Source organism: Oryzias melastigma, linkage group LG5 (genome assembly GCF_002922805.2).
Source record: "Oryzias melastigma strain HK-1 linkage group LG5, ASM292280v2, whole genome shotgun sequence".
NCBI lineage: Eukaryota > Metazoa > Chordata > Actinopteri > Beloniformes > Adrianichthyidae > Oryzias > Oryzias melastigma.
In genome coordinates, this window is record NC_050516.1 from 30424313 (window position 1) to 30433931 (window position 9619).

Consider the following 9619-nt stretch of genomic DNA (forward strand, 5'->3'; position numbering starts at 1 on the left):
AAGATTCACAACCGCAACTGCATGTTTGCACATAAATCAAGTTTCATCATTCCACAAAATAAATCTGCCCAAAAAATGTGGGTTTAAAAAAAAACATATGTGGCACAAATTGAGCCCCATACAGCCCAGCCTCAGCCAGAATCTGCCTTCAGTGGCCCCAAGGTAAACTGAGTTTGAGACCCTTGCTTTAAAGTGGGCGGGGTGGCAGGAAGCCGCCTGCTATTTGTTTGGACAGTTTGATTTGTGGCCATCCAATCATAAAGACGTATAAAAACAGGGACCCAATTTTTATGCAACTTCAGGAGCTTGTATGCAATTTTTCAGCCGCGCATCTGTAAAAAATATGCTCGAAAAAAAAGCGTGGAAAGGCTCTGAAGCACAGGAGTTTACATGTAAATGTATGTAATGACTTTTTGTTTAAGGATGACTTTTTTTAAATTATAAAACCAGTGTATTTGTATGTATTTATGAGCCTTAGCAGCTCCACGCTAACATAGCTGACCGGCGACTGTTGATGATGTCATTGAGTTGGAGCGACCTCTGAATTGAAAAATCTGGTATATTTTCAAAATATAACCAATTTTTCACAATAAAACACAGCGGTTGACAAATGCAGTCATGTTTTTGTACTTAAATAGACTGTAGAGATGAAAATAAACATACAATCACAACACTCAAAAAACTATTAAATTCCAACTGTAACATATGATCATATATATGGATATAGTTTACTTTGAAAGGCTCAAGAAAATCATGGTGTGGCCCCTTTAACTCCCTTTAACACCAGATGTTACCGGTGACACCTCAATACCAAACACTCTTTGACTTACCTTAACCCCTCGACCGCTACATACATTCACTGCATAAATCAGCTGATTCTGATGCAGACAGAAGCAGCTTTTCATACCAGATTTTCTCCAATATGCGGTACATTATGTCTTTTGCGTTGTCGGGGCCCGTAGAGGGTTGTAGAGAGGACTGCAGGTGTGTCTGGCAGTTCCCTCGAGGCTCGTGTGGCCACCTTAAGGGACATCAAGAAAACGGAACGCATCATTGTTGTGTGTGTATTGAGGGTACTGTGAAGCATTTGTTGAGATGATGTAAGTCACACGCACTTATGACGTACAGGTGATGCTGACGTATGGTGCCCTAATAATGCAAACTAGTCATTAGTGCAGTGTGCGCGTAAATGCTGCCCTTAGGATACAAGGATACGCTGATTGTCTAATTTCTTGAATTCTAAAAGCTAGGGTGCTCTCATTTATGGAGTGATTTTTGTGCCACCATATTGCAAGCAAAAGTCTCAGTTTTGATGTCAAGATTTAAGTTGCAAACAAAATGTTAAGTGTGGCAAATAAAATATCTAATATTTGCTTTGAGAAACTGAGTTGAAAGATGTCCAAAGTCCACTTCAGTCACCTTAGCAACTCAATGTGAGGCAGAGACACCTGATTGGATAGAATCTTGACCAATCAGCAGGCTGTGTGGGGTGGCACAAATGTAACACTGAGAGGAAAACTTGAACGCAAAGCCAAAGATAGGGTTAAAGCGAGATGAGGCACTACGCAGCTAAAATGTTTTGTTAGCATTTTTTTTTTTAAAGAAAATACAAATTTTACAAACGCAAAAAAAAAGTTTGCAAAGACAAAAATATTTTGTACAAATACAAACATATTTCTTGCAAGCAAAAAAAAAGTTTGCAAACAATAACATTTTTTTTGCAAATGCAAAAATATTTTTTGTAAGCCAATTAAAAGTTTGCAAATGCAAAAAAAAGTTGAAAACGCAAAAATATTTTTTGTGGACGCCAAAAAAGTTTGCAAACGCAAAAATATTTTTTGCAAGCAAAAAAAAGTTTGCAGACAAAAATATTTTTTGCAAGCAAATAAAAAGTTTGCAAACACAAAACAAAAGCTTGCAAACGCAAAAATATTTTTGTAAGCAAAAATAAGATTTTTAAAGTAAATATTAAATATTTTATTTGCAACACTTTACATTTTGTTTGCAACTTAGAAAATTTTGACCTGAAGACTGTGACCTTATATGTTAGCACAAAAATCACTCCATACTCACTGAGCGCACAACAGACGCGTAAGAAGAACCCTGCACACATTATGTAAGCAGCACTAATAGGTCCAGCAGTTGCGTCCAGCGTGAACCTAGCATAAAGCTCCCTTCTCCAAGTTCTCAAAAACACGGATGGGAAGAGGGGTGGGCTTACTCTACGCCCAAAAGTCCCGCCCACATCTCAGAGGGGGATTTCTAATGAACTTCTGCTACTTTGTAGAAACTATGACCTAATAAAACGACAAAAAAATCTAAATTAATAGATCAAAAGAGGATTGGGAGGGTCTGTAAACATGTACACCAAAAATTCTATCTCCAACTGGCTCCTTCAGTCTGAAGTGACAAATATTCCTCTTCACACTTTGGGTGAGCCAAAGAAGACGTGGGACATCGCCTGTGCTTATTTCTGCTTTTAGAAAGCCTCAAAAGGGATTTTTCATTTCCAACAAGGGGACATATGTTATGGCAGGTCAACAAGACAGAACAGGACGTGACCATTTAGACATTTCGAAGTAATGAGAGGATTTTTCTTTTTTAAAAGCTTCACAGGTTCCCAAAATAAAAAAGAAGATTATTATTATTGTTATTAACAAAACAAAAAAAACAGTATTATTCAGTTTCTCATGCTTCCACTTTCCTTGTTTCCATAAAAACATATGGACTGACCATGGTTTTGTTCACCTGGAATGACAAACTCCTACCATATGTTTGAGTTTTTACTCATCTCCGTCTTCCAGGCGGCTCCATAAATGATCTCCTTTGACTAAAGTAGTGTGACTATCAACAAGGGCAGGCTTGAGCTGTTCCAAATGGAACACTCTGAACTTCAGCACTTCAATTCCCCTGTGCCATAATTATTCTGTTACCATATTATTCAGACCTGTTTAGGCTGTTGTTACTCTCCTGCTCAAATGCTGTTTAATTAGGCCCTGGAAGCCCTCAGATACATGAAGAATACCACGACCTGAGAAACCTGACCTGAACAGAGACAACAGGAATGGAGCTTTTTTAAGATTTTATTTTAATAATTGGGATGTCCCAACAACTATCAGCACAATTAAGGAGGGGATTCTCATTATTTTTTGGGGGGTTGTGATTTTTATTTTTGCAAATCGACATGATTGTGTTGGAGATATGAACTTTACACCATCATTGATGAGGTTATTTGTGTTATGGGATAATTGTTAGAGCAGAAACACTGACTTTTTTGCTTTTAAGTGTTATTTCTTCTCTCGAATTCTTGCATCTTTTTAATATCCATGCCCTAGAGCTTTTTTTTTTTTAGGAAAAAGGGCATTGCAAAAAATAAAGTTTTCTCATGGTTTCAGAGAGACTCAACTAGTAACTAATTCAACTATAAATTTCTTCAATATCTCCAAAAACTTAAAGGGACATTCAGGTGAAAAGTAGAGGTCTTCGTTGCAAACGAGGAACAAAGAATGACTACAGTTTTTGCTGTTTTCCAACCTGCTGTCAGCATGCATGCGGTGCAGGGATGGAAAGGTGTTGTACTGCAGGGAGGTGAGGAGCCACAGGTGCGCAGAGTGATCAACAGCAGGAGGGACACAGCAAGCCACACCTGAACAAAACAACAGCCAACGAGAGGCGGGGAAACTCCCAGCCATCAGGGACACACAGCAGAGCGCCAGGAGAGGATGCAGACGTCCTGTGAGCGTTTTACTTCTGTGTGTGGGTGAGGAGGTCAGTCTTTAGCCCTTTGATTGGATCTTTGTGTTCTCAGTCTTGATATCTGCCCACATCACTTTAGTCACATGTAGATTTAAACTTGACGTTGATGATTCTATATCCCTTTTTTTGGTGTAGTTTTGTTGCACGACCCAGTTTCTAGAGTACTGCTTGGAGGATGGACTTATTTCCTTCTAGAGCAGTTCATGGTCTGGTTTTGCAGTTTGGGTTTTACTTATTTCAGGCATGATCATTATTTTAGCACTGAACGATTTTGTTGTTCGGGAATTAAGGTTATCTTTCTGCTTCTCTTGTTCAAACCAGATTTAAAGGGGCCTTACCGCGAAAATTCTACTTTTTGAGGTTTTAATTGAATTATACTCGCTATAAAGAACCCCAAAGTGGTATTTTGACCCATTCATGCATTTAAGAGTAATTCTTTAAAAACCTGCATCATACCCACGAAAACGAGCAGGTCGTATTGTGCTGACGTCAGCATGATGTGAACTGCCCCCACCAGGAAGAGTCTGTTCTACCAGCACCGCCCCCAGTCTAACACCAACACTAGATTTCTCCACTGAGCTAGTGATGATCAGCAAAAAACTTTCATTTTAGATGCAGAATACTGTATATCTTCCAGGCGTGTCCTCAATAAATTCCAGCTCAAACTGGTGTTAGACGCCGGGCTCCTTTAAGACCCCCTACCCCCGTCGGGCACAGTTGTAAAGATGTCGAGTGTATTTGTGTTGTGAACCAGTATAGTGATGGCCAGGGCTACTAAAGCCAGATATATGGTATCCGTATTTGAAAAAATTGGGATACTGTTTTTTTTTGATGTCATGAAGCAGCAGGCGGAGCCTCTATTTTTAACACCTAAATCTCTTAAAAAGCCATTTTTCATGATGATTTGAAGAAACAGAACAAAAAGGTATTCAATATTTTTGGAGAAATCATTTACAAAATTACAGATAATGTGTAAACAACCATATTTTTAAAATACTCAATAAGGGGAAAGTACTCCCTTTTTTATGATAGAAAATGTTTGTCTATCAAATGAAATAAAAAAGCAAAAGTCTCAATACACAAAATGCCTTTTCCCATCTGTTTATTTTGAATCTGTCCAATTTCCAAACCATTTCCAGAAGCAGTCGTAGGTCCGTCCCACCGACGGGGCTTTAGACATCATCACGCGTGTGAAGTCACGTTTCACTTTATTCCTCACTTTAGATTACAGGGATCACTCTGTGGAGACTCAGCACATCAAGTCACATCACAAACAGAACCAACAAGCATCTCAGATCGAAAAACAAAAGCTGCCTTACAGCAGAGCAAGCCCACATCTGCATCCTTCCACCGCCGTGCCGAGCAGTCAATGAGCTTTGAGTTGATGATCTGTGGTGTCATCTACATTTACTGATAACAGTCACTGTAACAGCACATGCTCAGACTGAACTTGGAATCTCATTGGTCAGTTTCTACCTTAAATAACTTACAATAAAGTAAAAATATTGTGAAAAAAATAGGATTAGCAAAAAAAAAGGCAAGAATTGTTATTCTTACAATTAGAAAGACTGAGTAATAGCTGTTTATTTCTCTATAGAAGTCTATGGAGTTTTGGATTTTTGGAACCAGCAGTTACTTCCTGTTTGGAACACGAGGGGGGAGGAGTTACTCAGTCCAGTTCTCATACAGAGTCAATGTTTTTTTTAATTATTCTTACCCACAAGTACAGTTGGACGGCACGCAACAAGAAGACTAAACAAGGAAATGGAGAGAAACCCAACAACACATTAGAAGAAAAGCTCTGAAAGAACAACAGTCGCCTCGGCGTGTCTCTCTCCTCTCTTATCCATGTTAGCATCAGCTGCCTGGTGACGGCCCCTCAATCAGCTGATCCACCTCCGCCGTTCCAGCCCTCAAATGTCTGAGCTGCTCAAAAAGAAAACAAACAGAACCACAACAAAGAGTTCAGAAGGCCGTAGTGATGACGCAGTGGTGACCTTGGTCTACTACGTACGGTGGCCCTGAAGTGAAAATCACATCAACAAAGCACTCAATGCAAAAAAAAAAGATACAAATCTTAAGAACAGATAATAAAAAAGCAGCATTACATTTTTTAAATTAAAGCAAAATTCCAGAAACCAAAACGCAATTCCAGAATAAAAAATGAAATCAAAATGTAATTTTTCGGAGAACAATAGTTATTTCCAGGATCAAAATACAATGGTAAAATAAATTAAAACATCTCTTTTTTTATGTTTAAGCTTTTTCAAACATGTCTTTTTCATGAGTAGGAGAATTATATCACTTCATTGTGAATCACTTTCTCTTCAAATGATGGACAAACATAATCATCCAATCAGAGATATCCCATAATACCTACCTGTGTTAGATTCTTCTTTTGTTTCATTTTTAACTTTTTGTTTGGATTTCTGTAAATTATTTTTTGTTTGTCTTTTTCACTGAAACTGGAAAAGATACTTTGGGATATTTGTGATTGGATGATGTCATTTTTCCATCGTTCAACTAAAAGTCATTTGACATGGAGTGATACAGGATATACTCCATCCTAATCATTAAACTTTTATTAGTGTGTGGATATTGAAGATGCATAAAAAACCCTCAAATGTCAAAAAGAAAATGTCCTCATCCAATCATCAATGTCCCATTGTACCTGTTTTTTCTTGTGTTTTTTAATATTTTATTTTGATTTGGGAGAATTTATGGAAGTTCTTTTCAGCCATAATTTGAAGTAATATGGAATTCTCAATCAACAATTCAATTTGCAACTTGACCATTCATTTTGAAAATTGTAAATTGCAAAATGCATTGTCATTGGAAGTATGACATCAAAAACCCATGACAATTTACAATGCAATTGATTTTGTTTTTATTCAGTGTTTTATTTTTGAAATTGTCATATTGAATTGTACATTTTGATATGGAATTCTAAATTGTAAAATGAATTTTTTCATATTTCAAGCCGGAATTGAATATTGAATTGTCAATTGCAAAATGCATTTTTAAATTGCACGATGAATTTGCTAATTGAATTGTCAATTGCGAAATGCACATTACTTTGAATTATGACTGAAAAAAACTGCCACAGAATTACTTGAATTTCCCAGAATGAGAATTTGCATAAGAAAAAAGTAGTTTAGTGATGGATGAGTGGTACAGCTGACCTGGGCGGTCAATACTCCAGTATGGGTACCTAGCATAGACCGTAAAAACAATGGACAGCTCGGCCCCTCCTCCCTCATGTCCAAACAGGAAGTAGCTGCTGGTTCCAAGAAGTCATACAGACTTACATTCCATTCATCCATTGTTATTTCTGAGTCATTTTTTAGTCAGATTAACAATTCTTGCTCTGATACCTTTTTATTAACATCTTCTTTTTAATCCAAACTTTTTTTTTAAGATATGTTTTCTTTAGTTATTCAAGTCATAAACTGACCAATCAGATGCCTCAGTGGTGCCCACTGGCTCCACCTCCAACGTTTGATTGACAGATTCTCCTGAGCCCTGTTTTAAGTAGAAGGGGTGTGGACTTCCAACAAGCTCACTCCTGATTGGTGACTAGTGACCCAAAAAAATGTGACTTAGATGGACTCGGAAAAAGACTGGTTGGCTGGTTTCAAAATTGTATGAGTGACATCAAAACCTTGCTTTGTCCAGTGGTTATTGTATGTCTATGGTCCCGTGGCAAGACCCTTTGCACTACTGTTTATCTATGTAGCCACAAGGGGGCGCCAGGTCTGGGTATTTTATCCCAGAATAAAATGCAGATCGGTGTTCTGTCAGGAAGGGAATCTGGCGTAAAACTGTCCAATACCAAATATGCGGCTCAGTGAAAGCTGATTTTTCAATTTAAAAAAAACAAAAAAACATTTCATTTTGACTTCATTTCTTTTTTTGTATGTGTTTTGGTTGTTCTGATTTCTAAAAAAATAATGTCCTTTTGTATTTATTTGTTTTGCTTTTTAATTGTCGTTGTGATCTTTAAAAGATTTTTACGTTAAATGATTCGTTAGTGAGATTTGCACTCCAGAGGCTCCGTAAGTTATGAAGGACAGTTGGTTTGTTCAGAGAACCATCTTACTGGTATCTGTGGGAATACTGACTCTCACAAAACCCCCTAACAGAAGGAAAAAGAACATTTCACACAACATTCCTCCAGGTTTTACTTTTTGCCCGACATCGTGTTGGCCGAGAAGACCAAATCACTCCAGTCGGTTCTGTCTGCAGGACATTGTTCCAGAAGTCTCATCTCATTTGCTCAGATGCAGTTTGATGAACACCACTCAAGCTTCCATGCCCTTTTAAACAGCACAGGCTTTTTTCTGGTAACCTTACACAACAGAACAGTCTTTTTTTAGTCTTCTATGAGAGCTGCAATGGACTTAACTTCCTTACTCAGGTCTATAAGGTCAGAGGTAGCTTTTAAGATTTGTATGCATGCCCTGCATTTGTCTATAATCTTTTCTACTGGAGAATGACTTCATTTCTTAGACATTCTTTCATAACCTTTTCTAAGTAAATAAGCAGCAGCAGTTCTGAGAGTTTTTCTACATTGTGAGGGATCCCACCTGCAGATTTTGGACCACAAAGCTTTTACTGTGGTTTGTACACCTGCTGAAGGCAAGAAAATTAAACAATTAGCAACACTTGACTTGAACTTTTCTCATAAATCTTGCAGGAGCAGGAAGCTGCTACTCATATTTTTGTGCCATTTTGATAAATACCTAAAAAATACTTTATTTTATCCGTCTCTGACTCCACATTCAGGTGAGATTTTTTTTGTTTAATTACTAAATGAAAAACACAGGAATGAATGAAAAGGAGAAAAAAATGGAGATGAAACATAGTCAATGAGCACTGGAGTGTGCAGACATTTTGAATAATTGAAAACAGCTGCGCTAACAAACCCAGAAACCGAATGATATGCAGCACACAGATCAGGTTAACTCCTTCATCTTTAAACATGGACAGTGGTTGGTGGTTATTGCACGTGATCCAGATTCATCAACATCCACTAGTACGAGCATTTCATCTAAAGTGAGATTACAGTATCATTGTGTTCTTTCAAGCAACAAAAGTGTGACAGCTGTAGCAGAAATGGTTTCATCATTTAATACATTTAAAAGAAATTCCTAATAAAGACAAAATGTTTTCTAGGTTGGCCTGTTTTTCTTTTCAACAAATTGTATGTTTTAATGTAGTAAAAATGTTTTTGAGTTTCATGTTGAAAAGCATGAGAATAAGCAGTTTTCAGCTGTCTAAATTCCTTCCCTACTCACTATATAGCACGTTCACCATTTTCTAGTGCTGTCTGAATCTACAATTCCACAATCGAGTGCACTAGAGATTACCCAGAAGTCTTTGCGAAAAACCAGCGTACATTGATGCTCACTACATGGGCCAATATAGACCACAATGCATTGCAGTTGAACAATTTTTGCGAAAAAACGTGTTTGATGTTATTTATTATTAAACCGTCCACATTTCATTATCAGAACTCAGTGGAGATTCATAATTAGATGTTATGAAATGTTTGTATTTATTTAATTTTAACTTGGTGAAATCGGTGACATCATATCTGGCATTTTTAAAAAAAAAGAAAAGTAATGAGCATATTGTCCGAATTGCCTTTAAAATCCAGAGCACTAGATAGTCCCGCACTATATAGTTTTTTAGTAGTTAGGGATTAGAGAGGGAATTCCGTGGCACGTGTGGCCCATTCAAGAATACGCTGAACGTGGGTTTTCAAACTCACTTTTTTGCGTATGTTCACACAGGTCCGTCGCAACCCGATACCCTCCCCCTCCACAGGCAAAAAGCTTTACCCCTCCCCCTCCCCAGGCAA

The 9619-nt window shown here is 37.6% G+C and overlaps 1 protein-coding gene and 1 long non-coding RNA gene across 2 annotated transcripts in view; one reads left to right on the forward strand and one right to left on the reverse strand.

Annotated features, from left to right (window-relative positions):
* Window positions 1-9619, forward strand: part of ca16b (carbonic anhydrase XVI b) — a gene marked incomplete at its 3' end in the record, with an annotated part of 200395 nt that overhangs the window by 83527 nt on the left and 107249 nt on the right.
* Window positions 5491-9619, reverse strand: part of LOC112145657 — a 72848-nt gene continuing 68719 nt past the window's right edge. Inside the window, exon 3 of the long non-coding RNA XR_002919114.2 lies at window positions 5491-5685. This is a non-coding gene — a long non-coding RNA (uncharacterized LOC112145657). The remainder of the gene's footprint in view (window positions 5686-9619) is intronic.